We start from the raw sequence: 12,358 nt of genomic DNA, 5'->3' as shown, positions 1-12,358 counted from the left end.
CAAATGGCAAATATGCAATGGACCGGATCCACGTTATGCCTCTCACATGTAATAAACTTCTCCATTGACAACCGAAATGGGAAAGTAACTCATTTAAACAGCTCGGCGGCACAAACCAAGGTTATTCATTCGTGCCAGTCCTGCGGCGAGAAATGGGGATCTCTCATATTTTATAGCATCATTGTTTCATATACGGGACACAGCTCTGCATAGACCAGTGTATTACAGTATTATCTGAATTAAAATTTTGATTGATTTTCCTCTTTTGGAGACGACGTACAATGCATTACCTGCGGACGATCTGTTCGAGGTGGCTAGACAGAATCGGTGTATTGATGGATGAATTGCTATCAGACTAAAATATGTGTTTGGAATGTGGAATTATTCTGATGTAATTTCTCAGGGAAAGCCTGCAGCTCCCAATTGGTTTTTGGTTGATTTCATTTGGGAAAATTAGATTTTTATTTCATTGCTTCAGCAGTGTTGCAGGAAAATCTGATTTGAGAGGAATATGGTGAGAGGCCTTGACGGAGTGAAAAAAGATCTCTTATCCTTTAACTGCTCCCACAAGTAAATGTCTTGACAGAATTAGGTTTTTTCAAAAGGGTATACACAGATATCCTCTTGAAGAGTCTAGAGCTGGTTGCTTGGGACTTTGGAGCTTGGCCCATTCAATTTTTGATAGCATATTTTAGTTTAACATTTCTAAGTGAATAAATAAGTGATGTTGACCTGTAGGTCAGCTCTCGTTCAGAATCGACTCTCAACACCTGTCTCTCAAAACCTGTAAAAAAAATTCCCTCCAAGGCCAAGTAGCACTTGTTTCAAAATAATGTCTGAAGTAATATTAATTAAATGAGCTGTACTTCAGCAAAACACTGCAATACTGAATAGTGAAGAAATATGTTCTCAATAGATGGTAAAATGACCAGTTATTAAAACCCATTAACATAAATGTAAACTATAATCTCCAATAAAAATGTTTGGAACTTCCATAGCCATATGAACACAGTTTACAGACATGCCATAGACTTTTGCAAGCATAAAAACAGACCTATAAATGTTGTATGGGTTTACACCACAACCCTGAATGCTGGCAAACACAAAACACAACCTACATTAAATTCAATATTTACAATGAAGATTTACAAAAGGTTACGAATAGCCTAGCAAACATTCCCAGACTGAGAGTGAAAAACCTCGGCGTGATGGACGTGGCCTTTTCCCCGTGACCTGTCAGCCATAGGCAGGATGTGAATACTGACGCACGTTCCCGCATGTGCCTGTCACCCGCCGTACCAGTCACAGCCATCCTGGAAATCGAATGCGTCAAAGTCCTGCGCTGCTTTTTAGAATAACTAGGTCAAACAAAGCTTGTGGGCTCAGACTGGAACACAGTGTGCAGTCTTAAGAACCTGAGAGAGCTTCTGCGCTTCAGGATTCATGACACTTCAGTCGAGATTTTCTCAAGCAGCACACAAGTTAACTCTTTCACACAGAGGCACTGAGAATCATTCAGGTTTTCATTTATTGCCACGAATGGGTAAGAAACCATCACATTTAAATATGCATTTGTTCAAATTCTACAGGCTTAAGGTCAAAGGTCATGCAAGTATCTACACTTTGTCAGCAGGCTGAACGTCTACCCAGCTTGGATGGGTTATCTATCAGATTGGTGTAAAAAGTCACGTGCTTAAATATATCTTCAAAGAAGCACATGGGAATTAATTTATCAGTTCTAGCTGAGGCAGTGAATTTCACATCAAAAACAGGCTTTTCACCATTCTCGCCGTGTGATCTAGTGTGACGCCTATATGTGCTATGGCTTCTGTGTTTGACAAGCACATTTTATGTATATCCATACCGGTTACTGGTTTCTTTTATTTATATTCATCATTTTCATAAGCTGTCAATCTGATATGTGGCAAATATGACTGTCAAGGATATGGACAAAATCTAATTTTAATTGCCAAGGTTCTTAAAATTCACTCTTTTTAGTCATGTTAAGTCATGTTATGTTGCACACTGAGTCCGACAATCTCATCTAAAATTTTCACACGTTAAAAAATAAACACAACCTCACGTTGTCAATCATGTTTGCACAGTGTCTCTGAAACTTTCGCCCTGACATAAAAAATTCAGATCAGTTTCAACTGTCTGTGTTTCTTTTGCACCTGTAGCAAATATTTTTGTGTTTTGACAATTCTAAGCCACCGCGATGTCCTGTGCGTGTTAAATTTTGACGAATATGAAAAACGCATGCAAAAATTTCTGAACTCGGTGAAGAACCTGCAAGAACCTAGAGTCCAAAATACTTATCCGAAGTGTTTGCACATTGCAAAATAAATACAACATCACTTTGTGTCATTCATGTTTACACATGACAGGCAACAATTTAGATGTTGTCAATCACGTTCAAAATCATATGAAAAACCGCATACAAAAATTTTGCACTTGGTGTGTAAGCATTTGTAGAAAGCATTTTGAGACGTTTTTGACAATTCTGAGTCACCTTGATGTTCTGTGGGTGACGCATTTTGATGAATACGAAAATGTCGGACTTGCTGTGCAAGGACCTTTAGTCTGAAATTCTTGTCCGAAATTCTCTCACGTTCTCTCTTTTCTACCTTTGAAACTTTCGCCCGTCATGAAAAAATTTGGATCGGGTTGAGTTGTTTTGACAATTCTGAGCCACCGTGATGTTCTGTGCATGACGGATTTTGAGGAATACGAAAAACACATACGAAAATTTCGGACTTGGTGTGCAAGGACCTTGAGTCTGCGATTCTCGTCTGAAATTTTCACGTTAATAAATAAATACGACCTCACGTTGTGCCAATCACGTTTACACACTGCCTCAGAAACTTTCGCCCATCATAAAAAATGTTGGATTTTCTATTTTTCACATCTGTAGCAATCATTTTGAAAGGTGTTTTGATATTTGTGAGTCACCATAACATTATGTGCATGATGAATACAAAAAATGAAAATTTGTGCAAAGACCTTGAGTCCAAAATTCTCAATCAAAATTTCCGCACGTTAAAAAATAAATATGACCACATGTGTTAATCATGTTTACACACTGCCTCCAAAACTTTCACCTATCATAAAAATATCTTGGATCGGGTTCAATTTTCTGCATTTTTTGGCATCAGTAGCAAGAACTTTGAGAGGTGGTTTTAACAATTCTGAGCCACCATGCGGTCTGTGCGGGACCAATTTTGACAAATAAAAAAAAATGCAAACAAAAATTTGTGCAAGAACCTTGAGTCCGAAATTCGGACTGTGTGTGATGAATTTTGATGAATATGAAGTAACACATACAAAAATTTCAGACTTGGTGTGGAAGGACCTTGAGTCTGAAATTCTCACCCAAAATTTTCACACATTAAAAAATAAATACAAACTCACGTTGTGTCAATCACGTTTACACACTGCCTATGAAACTGTTGTATGTGTCATAAAATTTCTTTAGACGGGGTTAAATTTTCTCTGTTTTCAACATCTGTAGCAATCATTTTGAGAGGTGTTTTGACAATTGTGAGCAACCGTGACATTCTGTACATGACGAATTTTGACGAATACAAAAAACACGTGACAATTTGTGCAAGAACCTTGAGTCCAAAATTCTCAATCAAAATTTTCACACATTAAAAAATAAATACGCCCACAAACTGCCTCCGAAACTTCGGATTGGGTTCAGTTTTCTGCGTTTTTTGGCATTTGTAGCAAGAATTTTGAGAGATGTTTCGACAATTCTAAACCACCGTGACGTTCTGTGCGGGACAAATTTTGACGAATACAAAAAACACAAGCTAAAATTTCAGACTCAGTATGCAAAGAATCTTGAGTAAGAAATTCTTGTCCGAAATTTCCTCCAAAACTTTCGTCTGTCATAAAAAAAAATTGGATCAGGTTCAATTTTCTGCGTTTTCACATCCACAAAAACTTTTAGTTTTCATAAATAAATATTTACTTATAAATGTATTTACTCTAAAAGATCATGTGGTGCAATCAAGTAAAAACATTCATTCACTTAGACATGTGAGTGTACTGTACAATTATTAATTCAATTATTTCTATAATTATTATATGACATAATATATTATTAAAACGTCATTATGTTATTAGTAATTATTCATAAATGTCATTAAGATTTTAGTTGCAATGCACGGCATTTAAAACCTAACTAGGAATGCTAGAATAAAAAAAAATTCAGAACTGATCTGATTCCGATGCCAAAAATTCAAAATTACTAATTGAACGTTAAAACAATTCTAAAATTACACAGAATTATTTAAGGTTTTTTGTTCAAAAAATAATTTATATTCTTACAGTATATCATTGCTATAGTTGTATTTGTTTGAGCAGTACAGCTGTATCACAATCACACTTTTGGCTTTATGTTGCCAAAAAAAAAAAAAAAAAAGTCAACATGAATGTGTTTTTTCATTAAATTAATAGATGTGACAACAAAATAGTGTCACTGGCTTGCACAAACTTACAGGAATGTGTGCAAAACAGTTTAGCTGGTAAGCAGTTTTACAAAAGCACCATCAGCAACTGTGTCCACCCAACCTCCTGTGTGCTATTTTTCTCCCCTGTCCAAAGAACATTAAAAATACTCATAAAAAAATTCCAACTGAAAATAAGATGTTTGAAAAGAATAGGCAGTGTTTCCTAGTGACCACTGTGCCTGCCAAGCAAAAACCCAGCATTGTCTGTTTGAAACGTACACTACTGATCATTCCCAAATCTTCACATGGGAAGGGGCATCGGAGCTGATCTGTCTGTAAACAGGTGGGCCTGCTAATTAACGTTTGATTACAACTCCCACAACAGGCACTAAAGCACAGTCTGTAGCAGGTCTAATGCAGCCTCAGCCAGGCTCGTTCCATTAGATCTCTCTCTACAGGACACCACCGGCTCTGACAGCAAAGGAAACAAAAGCTCCTAATCCTGTTTACTGTATCACAGACGCCTTCCCTTCGCTTGAATTTCCATACAGTAATGCGTCCAATTGGCTTGTGTTCGACAAGCCAAGCAAACCTTTGAACACCACCTGTCATTTCCGCCTGCCTTATTTGTTCATAAAAATCACAGAAGCACACAACTTGATAATAAGCCTCTACCTGCAGTGTATTAGCAAGCTGGCTTTATAAAAGGCAGAAAAAAAACATTTTAAAGGTGAACTCAGTAACTTTTCCCTCATTAAAAAGTACATTTTTATACAGTTACATGAGATGAACTAGCCAAATATATCAATAGCCCAATACATTGATTTTACATGTCACCCAAAGGGGCCACGTTAAGGTCACATGACCAACCAAATGCTACAGACTCACTGACCTCCAGTATTGGTCACTTTTTCAATAATAGCATTGGTAGTGCAACAAAAAATAAAAAATAAAATAAAGCAAAATAAAATAAAAAAATAAATTGAATAAAATTAAATAAAATAATAAAACCATCTGACATTATTATTATTTTATTTCTATTTTATCTGCTTGTTTTCTTTTTATTCATGAAAAACTTGACCTGTTAACACTTGCAACAATTACAACTACTTGTTTTTTTATTTAAAAATGACCCTCTAATTAGCATTCTCTATTCATTTTCTATTCGAATTTTTCTTTTTATTTATTATAATAAAGTTACCCTCTAACACCAGCATCTATTCCTTTTCTATTCTTGACCTGTTTTCTTTTTATTTATTGATAAAATTGACTCTCTAACACTAGTGTTCTCTATTCTCTTTCTATTCTATCTACCTTTTTTATTATTTTAAAAAAAAATTGTTGATAAGTTACTTTGGATAAAAGAGTCTGCTAAATGACTAAACAAAGCAAAAATAAACTAAACTATAAAATAAAATAAATAAAATAAAATAAAATAAAATAGAATAAAATAAAAACACTCTAATGCTAGCACTCTATTTTTGTTTTATCTGCTTGTTTTCTTTTTATTTATTATTAAAAATGACCCTCTAACTCCAGCATTCTCCATTCTCTTTCTATTCCATCTACTTTTTTCTTTTTATTTATCAGAAGAAAAACATTGCTATGTTTAGTGTGTTAGACTAACCCAGACTTTTCACAGCATTTAATTTATTATTGCTCTTTTATTGGTTTTGATTGCTTCTATTGTCCTCATCTGTAAGTGCCTTTGGATAAATCTGCTAAATGACTGAAATAAAATAAAATAAAATAAAATAAAATAAAATAAAATACCACCTTAAAGTTTAGCTGACTTTTATGATCGACAAGGCTGAATTTATTTGATTTTTAAAAATTCAAACAATATTGTGAAATATTACAGATAAAAACAAATGTTTTCTATTTGAACATATATTAAAAATTATTTCTGTGATGGTAAATCTGACTTTTTAAAATTCAAAATGTTGGATATCATTCTAATATATTGATTTTAAAAGCCTTAATTGTTATAAACATTTGAATGGTAGTGTATATCAGAACATTCAGTTTCATTTTGTTACAAATTCCACAAATTGTGACCCTGGACCACAAAACCAGTCACAAGGGTAAGTTTTTTGAAATTGAGATTTATACATCTAAAAGCTGAATAAATAAAATTTCCGTTGATGTATGGCTTGTTAGGATAGGACAATATTTGAAACTTGCAAAAAAAATTAAATATTGAGAAAATCACCTTTAAAGTTGTTCAAATGAAATTCTTAGCAATGCATATTGCTAATCAAAAATCAAGTTTTGATGTATTTATGGGAGAAAATTGATCATTTGACCCATACAATGAAACATTTTATAAGAATTTATTAATGAAATTTCTGAAAAAAATGGTTGCCAGTCCAGTACAATATGGCCTGTACTAAAATGACACTATGACTGATCAGCTGATTGGCTGATCCATGCACAGCTGCATGCACAGGGCCATACTAACATGCCAAACCCTAAGACGTAGATTGCACTACCGTGCATGGGTAAGAAACTATATTATATTGGTAAAATCCTCAGTTGCACTGGTAAAATGCTTTTTAAAATACTGATCATCCTTTACACAATGAGAAAGCTCTGCTGAGCTCCCTTGTCAGACTGGTCTTATAATCGAATGAATAGATGTCTCCTCTAAGTGACATGCAGAGAGCACGGGGACCCAAAATGGCAGCTATTTCTCTTCATTAGTTCTAGTTGCACAGGGAAAGAAGGAAGCGCGGCTTGGCAGAGACCTCTCACGTAACACTGTACTTCCACCCATTACAGACTCGAAGCCGGTCGGGCCCAGACCGGGGAATTGGGCTAGCGGGCAATTAGAGCGAGGAAACGGTGGTATCTACCTGAAAGGGAAGGCTGGGACTCATCACTTTAGCTGTGGCAGTGAGGTGAACAGCTGGATGGCTGAGGCCCGCTGATGCCGCTGGCAGCTGAATGCTCCTCAGAAGCTCTCTGTGACACGGGGACAGCAGATAAACACGGCCTTTCCTCCTCCCCCTGATGCATCATCTGCCAGCTAATCCTCAGTGGCTCCCCCTCGGGAAGATCAGAGCGTGAAAGATGTGTCTGTCACACCATCACCGACCGTGAGAACAGATAACCCTTTGGCAATTGCCGGATGAAGTATCCACTGCCGGAAATTCCTCCCAGGAAGTGTCCTGAAGCCAGCGGGGCTGCAAAAGTGGCGAGAGAAAGAGTGGGTTTTAGGTTGGACAAACAAAACTGAAATAGTTTAAAATCCTGAGACAACAGCACATACTTTATAGATGAGACCTGGAGAATTCGGTTTTATTCGGGTTCATTTTGCTCTAAAACCTAGTGAGCTGTCTCGCTGCCTCCTCCAAAATATCATGAAACCTCATAAATGATCAATCTGAAATACTCTACAATGGAAACAACTCTCAGACGTCACAAAAATAGTGCTCAGCGCAGGAGACTCAGCCTCGCGATTTTCAGAGTTTGCATATTTAGGGCTCTATGAAATCCGTTTCATTTTTTCCCAAATTCTGTTTCATCTTTTTCCAAATTCCGTTGTAATTTTTCTACACCCTGTTTTAATGGTTAAATTTTAAAAATATGAAAAAAAAGTCTAATTAATTGAAATCATGAAACGTTTACGATATAACAGCAATTTATTTTAAGTTATTACAAGTTTAGCAAAAAAAACAGTTGAGATATGGCCATATGAATTTTTTTTTTTTCCTCTCTCAAAATTCCATTTTTTAATTTTTAGCAAATTCAGTTTTCTTTTCTTTTTTCTGGAGTCAATTTGAATGGTTTCATTCAGTGTTAATAATCAAAAGCATCTCTAATGAATTGATTTCATACAATTTTATTTAAGCCTGAGTTTACTTCACCATATTACCAATAAGTTCTAATCTAATCATGACAAATTATACATTGTTGGAAAGGTCTAAGGCTCCTAAGTAGATATTTTACAATTTTTTTTGGTACAAGTTATGTATGGAAAGTAAATACTAATATATGTCAAGAGTGCAACTTAAAAAAATATACATCATAACATGAGTTATAACCTTTGTCAAAAAAAAAGGCTTTCTTTGTTGCCTTTTTCCCTATTGTGTTTTATGAATAAAATCTCCAAATTCATTCTTTGAAAGGGATTTTAAAATCAGACATTGCATTACCATGGAAAATGTACATCGAAATCATATTACAAAATGTTTTCATTCATGAATTATAAAAAGAGTCTGGATAGTGCATTTTTATGTCTGTTCAAAAATGGGAGTGACAGTTAAAGGGTTACATAGTCTATTTGCAGCTTAATATTTACAGGCACAAGTCCATATCATGTTTTGATTTAAGTATACTGACTAAATTTTGAGTTATTCATTTCAAATTTGGCAAATTCCATGACACTCTGTGTTATTCCACTTTTATGACTGGATTCTGCAGTTCCCTACATATTGATATATTTTTTCAGCAAGAAAATAAATTATGCAATAAATTGATCAAAAGTGATAGTAAAGACATTCATCATATTAAAGATTTCTATTTCAGATATATGCTGTTTTTTTAGTTTTTTTTTTACTTTCTATTTATAAAAATATTTGAAAAATGTCACTGTTTCCATACAAATATTAAGCAGCACAACTGTTTCAACATTAGTAATAATAATAGAAAATGTTTCTTGAACATCAAATCAGCATATTAGAATGATTTCTGAATGGTCATGTGACAATGACTGACTGAAGTAATGACTGCTTTACTATGACAGGAATAAATTACATTTTAAAACAGATTCAAATAGAAAACAGATTCTTTGTAATTGTAATATTTCAGAAAGTTAGAGTATATTTATTTTTCACTAAATGAATGCAGTCTTGGCGAGTATTGTTCTCTCAAAAATAGATTTCTTTCAAAAATATTTTTTAAAAATGTTACCAACCCAAACTTTTGAATGGTAGTATGAAGTTTTTCTTCATTTTAAGGATTTTCCTTCTTTTAACTAGATAAGACAAACATCCAGTCTAACTGATGAAAAGTCTTAAGTTTTTGGAGTATATTAGCTCAGATGTCAAACTTATTATGATATCTCATGGGTTTTAGATGCTAAGCATCTATAGCCGATAGCATCTCCTATCATTGTCTCATTTCACAAGTTTCAGTCGGCACTGTGGGATTACTGTTGCACTTTATCAGCTGTCATCCACCATCAGAGCCACTAAAAACAGTAAAGAGACAGAGTTCTGCTTCTTCTATTCCCTCCTCATGGTTGACATTCAATGATTACCTGTCAACACTGCATGCTGGACTGGCTAGCTCATCCTGCTGATTCTTTCATTCTATTAACACCCCATGCCCTCCTTCCATCTCTCTTCTCTCTATCCCACTGCCATATATTGACTTCCAATGCTACGCTCTACCTCCCTCCGCCAACTCTGACCTCTGTCTTATTTCCCAGGGCTTTTAAGTGCCCACCATTGTGTCCAAAATGGCTTTCCCAAACTTCAAGCATGTGGCACGTTTTAGTCTGAGCTAGAGAAAAAAAAAATGCAGAAGGGACTGTACCACAAAGGACAAACCTGATCGATTCATTCATATGATTTCAGTCACACTCCAGTGGTGAGGAGATAGCACATAAGGATCGGTCTTGGAACATTGCTTCCCATAAAACTCTCAACGGAGAGTGGCAGGTTCAACTTTCTGTTGACTCCATCTTAGATTATTAATGCGCTGAAGATTTCATTTTTATCAAGCTCTCCAATTTCTTCTTTTATTTGGAATAAGAGTGTTATGGTAGCTTGGAGTTTTGAAATGGGAAGATCTTAGCTGTTCCCTTCATTTTGCAGGTTCCATCATTTCTCATTCTACTCTATGCCATTATTTAATGCAAACATACGAGATGCATTATATGCAATAGGAGAACTGGATGAGTGACATAATGGAATGACTGATACGAGGATGAAGTGGATGTTATTAAACAGAGTTTATCTGTTGGAGAAGGTGAAGTAGTAGCCAGGCTGGTAACTTTAATGATGCTGGATCTATATCCTTGCAAAAAACTGTACAAGTACAATCGTGCAGAAGAGATTGGGGGTTTCTAATTCCTTTTCGTAGGGGAGCCGAATAACCGGTTTGGGTAGGAGATTGTGACACTGACAATGGATCTGTGCAAGAGTGTCAAAATGTGCAAAAGCTGAACTTTACATAAATGTAAAGCAAAAAATGCAGACTAGCAGTCTATCATTAGTGATGTGTCGTTCATGAGCGATTTGTTCAATTTGAACAAGTCTTTAATATGACTGGGGAACACTGAGCTGTCTCAGCGAGGGATTCATTCATTTCATGGTGACCATGCATGTGCAACATCCTATTGGTACTTTTCTTGAACAGGAAAAAGAAATGATTAATTCACCTCTCGACTCTTCGAGTTCAGGTTTGAGTTGGACTAGAGGCTATGGGGTCTGTACTGGAAAAAGAAATGATTAGGGCTGTGTTCCACTTTGCTTTCAGACACACACTCACGAACTTCCCTAAGCTCTTCCCCTCGGGGGAATCCCCACTGCTATTTAGAAGAGCGTTCCACTTTGTGAAGTGGACGAGGGATGTTTATATGGACAGACCTTCGACCCCTCAGTTTTGACAGAGGGAGCCAGTCTACTTCATATGATACTTTAAATGATTCTTACTTCAAATTTTTTTGAAATATTTAAAAATAGCCCAAGCATACCTACAGTTGAAATCTCACTCACACGCAACTATTACAGAAGATTATAATGCTCACTGATGCTCCAGAAGGAAAAGTGATACATTAAAGAGCCGGGGGTGAAAACTTTTGAACAGAATAAAGATATGTACATTTTTCTTACTTTGCCTAAATATCATATTTTTTTCATTTAGTACTGCCCTACCCTGATGTTTAAATTCAAAAAGTTTTCACCCCCCGGCTCTTAATGCATTGTGTTTCCTTCTGGAGCATCAGTGAGCATTTGAACCTTCTGTAATAGTTGCATATGAGTCCCTCAGATGTCTTCATTGTGAAAAGATCGATCTCAAAATCATACAGTCATTGTTTGAAAGTTTACTTCTGATTTCAACTGTAAATACATATAGAATGTTGCATCAAACAAATTCTTAAGGGAAAACAGTGTTTGCTTTGCCTACCTTCTGATCCCAGCATTAGGAAGAAGTGGATTAACTTTATTTTTAATAAAGTTCTTGACCATGTCAGTAAGAACTTGGTCCTTTGTTCACTTTATTTTACCACAGATTCATTTACAAACAAGGCACAATTCGATGCAAGATTTTTCCAAAAGACTGAAACTAAAAGATGATGATGTGCCAACTATATTCGACAGTACTGTCGCAAAACACAAGTGTGAGTAACTGTTTTCAATACGTGGTCACTATTGCTTTGTCTCTCCTTACAGTTTGATATGTACTGAATTATTTATACATTTTTTTTAACTAAATCACAGCAGCGTCCATCTATGAAAGATGTAGGCTGTCAAACATACACAACTATTAGCCAATCATAGCAGTGGGCATTTACTTCCGAGTCTACAATCCTCCACACCTATATAAAATCTTGATAATATTAGAAGGCAAAGGCAGTTCATGACCCCTTTAAAAATTCCCAGACTTCCTTACAAACACACACATAATTAGTTTTTAAACTCTTACAGCTGATGGATCTCTGGTCTCAAATTGTAGCTTTTTTATTTCTTATAATTTATACAATTTTGAGTTCTGTCATGATGGTTCTTTTTCATAACATTCAATGTGGTAAAAATGGTTAATGAGTTGGTTAATGCTTTAAACTTTATCTGTATTATGGGGATGAACAACTCAAACCCGAAGACTCGAGAGGTGAACTAATCAGTTCTGTTTTCAGTACAGACTACATAGCTTCAACTTATGGGGATGTG

At 35.4% G+C, this 12,358-nt stretch overlaps 1 protein-coding gene across 1 annotated transcript in view; it reads right to left on the bottom strand.

The window, feature by feature from the left end:
* thsd7ba (thrombospondin, type I, domain containing 7Ba) overlaps positions 1-12,358 on the bottom strand; it is a 245,242-nt gene that overhangs the window by 187,519 nt on the left and 45,365 nt on the right. The window contains 1 exon segment of the mRNA XM_051118747.1: positions 7,313-7,642. The gene's annotated coding sequence lies outside the window, so the exon portion shown is untranslated.

The sequence above is a fragment of the Labeo rohita genome, chromosome 9 (assembly GCF_022985175.1).
Source record: "Labeo rohita strain BAU-BD-2019 chromosome 9, IGBB_LRoh.1.0, whole genome shotgun sequence".
Taxonomy (NCBI): Eukaryota; Metazoa; Chordata; class Actinopteri; order Cypriniformes; family Cyprinidae; genus Labeo; species Labeo rohita.
This window is presented reverse-complemented; position numbering and strand designations above follow the sequence as displayed.